General features: G+C 44.8%; 1 long non-coding RNA gene across 1 annotated transcript; it reads left to right on the top strand.

Annotated features, from left to right (window-relative positions):
- The first annotated feature begins 908 nt into the window (after positions 1-908).
- LOC122565512 lies at positions 909-1365 on the top strand. Its single transcript, XR_006316195.1, has 2 exons — positions 909-1019; positions 1155-1365. It is a non-coding gene; the product is annotated as an uncharacterized LOC122565512 (long non-coding RNA).
- Positions 1366-6972: the final 5607 nt, after the last annotated feature.

Here is a 6972-nt window from a genome sequence, read left to right as displayed (position 1 = left end):
TATGAGGACAGGCTGAGGCACTTGGGGTTGTTTTCATTGGAGAAAGGAAGGTTTAGGGGTGACTTGATAGAGGTGTATAAGATGATTAGGGGTTTAGATAGGGTCGACAGTGAGAATCTTTTTCCACGTATGGAGTCAGCTATTACAAGGGGGCATAGCTTTAAATTAAGGGGGGGTAGGTATAGGACAGATGTTAGGGGTAGGTTCTTTACTCAGCGAGTCGTGAGTTCGTGGAATGCCCTGCCAGTAGCAGTGATGGACTCTCCCTCATTATGGGCATTTAAACAGGCATTGGATAGGCATATGGAGGATAGTGGGCTAGTGTAGGTTAGGTGGACTTGGATCGGCGCAACATCAAGGGCCGAAGGGCCTGTACTGCGCTGTATTCTTCTATGTTCTATGTCCTTTAGGGAAGGAAACTGCCATCCATACCTGGTCTGGCCTACATATAACTCCAGACCCACAGCCATGTGGATGACTCTTAATGTCCTCTGGGCAATTAGAGATGGACAATAAATACTGGCCCAGCCAGTGCCATCCCATGAATAAATTAAAGGAAAACAAAAGGGGAATGAGGGGAAAGAGGAAAGGAATTGAAGCAGCAATTGATGTGTGAATAGCTGAGATTGTTGGAAATGTTGTTTCAGGGCAAAAAGAGACTGAATAGCATTTTCACTAACTTGGATGTTAGCGATTCTAAACAGAATCTTTATTCCCTGAGCAGGTCTGAGCTGGTTTGTACACAGACAGAGCTGTGGTTTTCTGATCTATCTTAAGTGTTGATCTCAAAGCTTCATTTTGTATCTTTCAAACACTTTTCCAGTTGGTCTTCGCTGCTCCAGTTTGAAGTGACCAAGTGTGCTGTGCCCAGATTCTGCATCATGGCGTGTGAACTGTCGAATGTGAATGATGCTTTAGAAGCCTTGCTGAGAGTGTTCAAAAATGCTGCGAGTTTTGACAACGACAAAGTGACTCTGAACCGTAATGAGATCGTGACTGAGCTTCCTTTCTTGGTGCAGGTAAGATCCAGGGGGCAGTGAGAAGGCACTGCCTATTAGGGGCAGAGCTTGCTGTGAGGGAGACACAAATGGGAACACAGCAAGGACAGTCTTTTGGGCTGTAATAATAACAAATACCTTCATTTCTCTCCACAGCCCAACTTTGAGACACATTGAGAGTTTCTTCCAGTCAATGAAAGGAGAACGTGACAGTAATGTCGATTTTAAAGGGTTCATGTGCCTGTTAGCGACTATTGTGGTGTGCCGTGATCAAGAATTATCCCAGCAGCTACATTAATGCCATGTAGAGTCGTCAGTAACACCCATTGTAACCATCAACAGCAAATAAACTCATCTCAAAACATGATGCAGAGTTTCCATTTCTTGTAAAATGATAGAGAGAGATATAGGTAGACAAGACATAAACAGATCCTCTATAGTCTCCTGTATGTACCTACATCAACTCCCCCTGTCCAACATAATCCCCACATAGCACTATCCTTGCACCTACACCATTCACTCAATCAGGCCCATCAACCTTTTAATGGGGTTTGGTGGCTTTTCCTGGGGGTTGAGAGGTAGGTTTGTTACAAACGATACGTTCAAGTACAAGCTTTACACATACCTCATATTGCAATTTCCCCTGTTCCACCACAGACAAATTGATCCTCATACCTTTACAGCTTTCTTTGGTCAACCATAACTTTCTAATTTTGATTAGAATTATATCATTTTCAAAATTATTGTAAGATTCTGTCACATTATGGTCACTCTTCACTCAGAGTTACAAAAGTAGCCCTTTGTCATGACACGATAGTGAGATTCGCAACACTGCTCCAGAAAACCAACTCTCAGAGTGTACAGGAATTTATCTGCCCCAGTATTAGTGCTCAGTAGATTTGCCCAATCTGTATGCAGACTGAAGTTACCTGTAATTACTACATTACCCTTGCTACACACACCTTTAATTTCCTGATGACACTGTGTCTTACATTACTATTGTTATGTGGTGGTCCAGAAAGAACTCCCATTGGAGTCGGCTGCCCCTCCAACAGGCTCTACATAGTTCTTCTGATCCTAGATCCGCTCTCACCCATCCCTTATTATAGAGCCAGAGGTTTATTTTTACAGAAGCCTTTCAGCCCATCATGTCTGCACCAGTCATTCATCTATTCTAATCCTATCTTCCAGCACATGGCCCATTGCCTTGTGTGCTACGGCCATTTTTACTGCTCATCTAAATTGTTCTTTAATGCCTTAAGGATTCCTGCCTCTGTAACCCTTTCAGGCAATGAGTTCCAGATATTTACGTCTAGGAGATTTTTTTTGCCTGTAAAACCTCTGCTCTATTTGATGCTGGCATTTATTTCGATTACCTTCCAGTTTCAGTTACAACTGTCTACTTCCTACAACCAACTTTCCGTCTGATTTCAGGTCTTTCCCAGGTTCCCACCCTTTCCAAACTAATTTAAGCCCTTGATAGCAGCACCATTCTCACCATCAGGCCATAAATTCCAGTACTGTGGAGTTTAATCTCACAAATGGTTAAATCATAAGACAGTAGCCCGTGATGTTGGAGATTGTTTATTGGTGTGGATAGAGAAGTGACTAATGGGCAGGAAACAAAGAGTGGGAATAAGGGGTTTTTTTTCAGGTTGGGACCTGTAACCAGTGGGGTTCCACAGGGATCAGTGCTCAGATTACAACAGTTTACAATATATATTAATTATATTGGAAAGAGGAAGCAAAGGTACTGTATACACAAAAATAGGCATAAAAGCAAGAAACGACAGGGATACTAGTAATTTACAGAGAGAATATCAATGGATAAAGTAAGCAAAAAGTTGGCAAAAGGAGTAATAATGTGGGAAAATGCAAAGTTATTCATTTTGGAAGGGAGAACAAGAGTATTATTTAAATGAAGAAAAGCTGCAACACAAAGGGACTTGGGGGAACTTGTGCATGCAACACAGAAAGCTAGCACACAAGTGGCAGCATGTAATCAGCAAGGCTAATGGAATGTTGGCTCTTATTTCAAGGCAGTTGGTGTATAATGTAGGGAAGTCTGACTACAAATGTACAAGGTGCTGGGGAGACCACACCTGGAGCACTGAGAGCAGTTTTGGTCCCCTTACTTAGGGAAAGATATCCCCATTTCATTGGAGGCAGTTCAGAGAAGGTTCATTAGGATGGTCCTTGGTATGGGAGGGGTTGTCACTTGATCAACGATTAAACAGGTTGGGACTCACTGGAGTTTCGAAGAACGAGAGGTGATCTCATTGACACATAAGATTCCTCAGAGGTTTGACAGAGTAAAGACTGCATGGGAGAGTCTAGGGCCAGATGGCAAAATCTCAGGATAAAGGGGTGTCAATTTAAATCTGAGATGAGGAGAGGTTTATAAAATCATGAAGTTCACGGATAGGATAAATAGACAAAGTTTCTTCCCAGGGCGGTGGAATCCAGAACTAGAGTGCGTAGGTTTAGGGTGAGGGGGGAAAGATATAAAAGAGACCTAAGGGGCAACTTTCTCACGCAGAAGGTGGTACATGTATGGAATGAGCTGCCAGAGGAAGTGGTGGAGGCTGGAACAATTACAACATTTAAAAGGCATCTGGATGGGTATGAGTAGAAAGGGATTGGAGGGATATGGGCCGGGTGCTGGCAAGTGGGACTGGATTGGGTTGGAGTATCTGGTCAGCATGGACAAGTTGGACCGAAGGGTCTGTTTCCATGCTGTACATCTCTATGACTCTAATTTCTTCTCTTGGAGCACCAAGTGTCTATGAAACTTGTTGCTATACAGACTTTGGAGGCAGAGTCCCGGAATATACTTTAGGCTGAGATAGATCCTTGATCAGGAGAGGAATCAAGAGTTATGAGGAAAAGGCAGGGAAGAGGACGTGATGAATGCCAGATCAGCCATAATCATATTGAATGGCCTACTCCTGTTCAGGTCCCAATGCCCCAGAAATCTAAACCCATTTGTCTTACATGATTTGTCCAGTCACATGTTCACATACTCAATCTTCCCATTGCTTTTCCATGCTTGCACGTGATGCAGGGAGTAATTTTGAGTTTGGGGGAGGCAACAGTGTGTAATGTCACTGGGAGTATGAACGTAATCTAGAGCACAAGGCTAATGCTTTGGAACATGGGTTAGAGCCCACACTGGGCGCTAGAGAAATGTAACATTCAGTGAATTAAAACACAACAAAGAACTGCAGATACTGGGAACCCAAAATAACAAAAATTACTGCAGAACTTTAGTAAGTCTGGCAGTACCCAGTCACTGGATCCGAAACTCTGCTTTCTCTCCACAAATGCTGCCCAACCTGCGGAGTTCCTTTGGCAATTTCTGTTCTTGCTTCAGTGAATAACACCTAGAATGTAAAGCTAATCTTACAGTAATGGTGACCAAGAACTATCAGCTGTCAGGAAAAGCCCATCTGGTTCACGAATATATTTTAGGGAATAAAATCTGTCACTGTCACTTGGCCGGGCCTACGTGACTCCAGACCCGTAGCTGATTCCTAACTACCCTGCGAAATGGTAAAACAAGTCACTCATTTTGAGGTATCTGTGGACGGACCATGAATGCTGACTTTGCCAGTGACATCCATATTCCAAGAAAGACTGAAAAGATTTCTGCCTTAGAAGCCCTACATTTCAATTTTTTCCTAGTTTCTAAACTCAACTTTCAGATATCATGGCGTTCCTGGATGTAATCTGCACTAACATGGACTTTAATGTTTGGCTGCTCACCTGGCCTGCAGATGCTCAGTGACATCACCGGCTCAACATCAGGGAGGCAACATACCATCCCGGTGCCATGTCCGGAACCATAGAAACCTGCCCCCTATTGTATCTCCTGCCATATATTGCCCTTACCCTGCACTTGTGTGCAGCTAGGGCACATGTAGGTATTGCCACATTCCTCTGATAAACCATTGCCCTTTGTTTCCAAACTGGGAAACTAGTTGCTGAATTAGACCGAATGGACACCTGGACTACATCACAACTGTCTATAGTCACCCATTCCCTTTCTCATCCTAATGGAGGTACAACCAACTCCCTAAACAATACTACCGAGGAGTTCTCTTGCCTTGGTGATGCACCACAGTGACTTCAGCCGTCACTAGAGTTCTAAGTTAAAATCACACAACACCAGATTATGATCTAACAGGTGTATTTGCAAGCAAAAGCATTCAGGACATTCCGAAAGCTAGTACTTCCAAATAAACCTGTTAGACTACAATCTGACATTGTTTGACTTTTAACATTGTCCACCCCAGTCCAATACTGGCACCTCCACATGATGACTAGAGCTCTGAAGCACAGAACTCAAACTTTCTGCAGATGGTGACACTTTCTGAATGAACTGGTTGCGGCCGTGTGCAGGGTCCACATTACAGGATGGGTGTTCCCAGTCAGCCATGCCTTTAGAAGGATGGGGTGATGGGAGATGTGCAAACTGAAGGTGACAGAGTGGAAATTCATTGAAATCGACGCTGGTCAGCACAAGGCTAACTTGATTGTGCTTCTGGGAGTCAAAGGAAGGGGTGTGGGCAGAAACACGGGAAGTGGGTCAGATATGGGCAAAAACCCCACACAGAAGGTTAGGAGGGAATTCTTGATTTGAGGATAAAGTATCTCTCAGGAGACAAATCGCAGCCTCTCCACCAGCTCAGGCCTCCCAGGTAATAGTCAAATAAGTTGCTTATGCATTCATTTCTTAACCATTGTCTGCCTCATTAACTTCAACCCTCCCACGTTCCCACCTCAGCAACTCCAACACCCAACTTCCAAAGTCCAGGAACAATCCATTTCTCTTTTATTATTTTGAGTGAAAGTACAATGCTGTTTCCAAAGAGTGAGGGACAGTGCAACATGAGGAACTGGAATTGTAATCTCTGCCACATCATACAGCGTGCAGTTCCAAACCAATCTGAACTAATCATGGGCAGGAGGCAGCACTCACCTCAGCATTCTTAAGCATAAAGTCGCAGGACCCTCTCCCCTCCCCCAGTGAGGAACCTGCCTGGTGTGAATCAGGCACCCTCTCTTCAGTGAAACCCCTCTGTCAGGGGGAGAGCCCTTCCTCCAGTTAGACACCCACATCCTTGGGCGGACCCACCCCTTCTGAAAGGAGTTTCTCACTGGGGCTGAGGTACAGTTTAATGTCGAGAAAATTTGGATAAAGGTAACCTCACAAATAACCTTTCCTACTTTGTAAAGACAACCAGACTCAGCACAGAATGGACACCAAAGGATTCTTTTTAAACATTGATCATTCAATAGATTTAGATCACAATTAAAATCACATCAATAGTTTCACACACGTTAAGAACAAAATGAACATTTCTCATTGTAACCAGGCAACAGAGCAGCAGCTAGCCTGCTACCAAGAGTTGGTGTGCGTGGTAATCGATGTCTGTCACTTTCCCCCCACCTCTCTGCCGGCAGTCTGGAGTGCTTTCACATGGTCTCTCACCCTGTAGTATAACTCCAGTCCATGAAACCCTGCATCCCACCCAGAGCAGCAAGGCTGTAGACTTGGCTGGGGGCTGCAGTCCAGGCAGTCAGTCAGAACGTCCGCCCTCTTCCCAAAACAAATAAATAAAAGGAGAATGTTTTCCTGCTTCTGCTGCATGGGGGAGGGGGGAGGGGGGGAATCTTCACATCGACCCTGCAACTCCCACCCTCCGCCCCTCCCAGTGCATACTCAAACTAAATCTGCCGCCTTGAGCAGCCAAGCATTTTAATTCTTTATTTAAAAAGCAACATCAAACACTTGTTCTGACGATGGGGCACGCAACAGGCTGAGGGACTGTAAATGCACAATTAGGGCTCGGATACCCCTGGGAGAGGGGAGGCTAGGTTACCCCTGGGGGAGGGTGGGGGCTTGGTTACCCCTGGGAGAGGGGAGGCTGGGTTACCCCTGGGGGAGGGTGGGGGCTTGGTTACCCCTGGG

Source organism: Chiloscyllium plagiosum, chromosome 31 (genome assembly GCF_004010195.1).
Source record: "Chiloscyllium plagiosum isolate BGI_BamShark_2017 chromosome 31, ASM401019v2, whole genome shotgun sequence".
In the NCBI taxonomy this organism is placed as follows: Eukaryota; Metazoa; Chordata; class Chondrichthyes; order Orectolobiformes; family Hemiscylliidae; genus Chiloscyllium; species Chiloscyllium plagiosum.
This window is presented reverse-complemented; position numbering and strand designations above follow the sequence as displayed.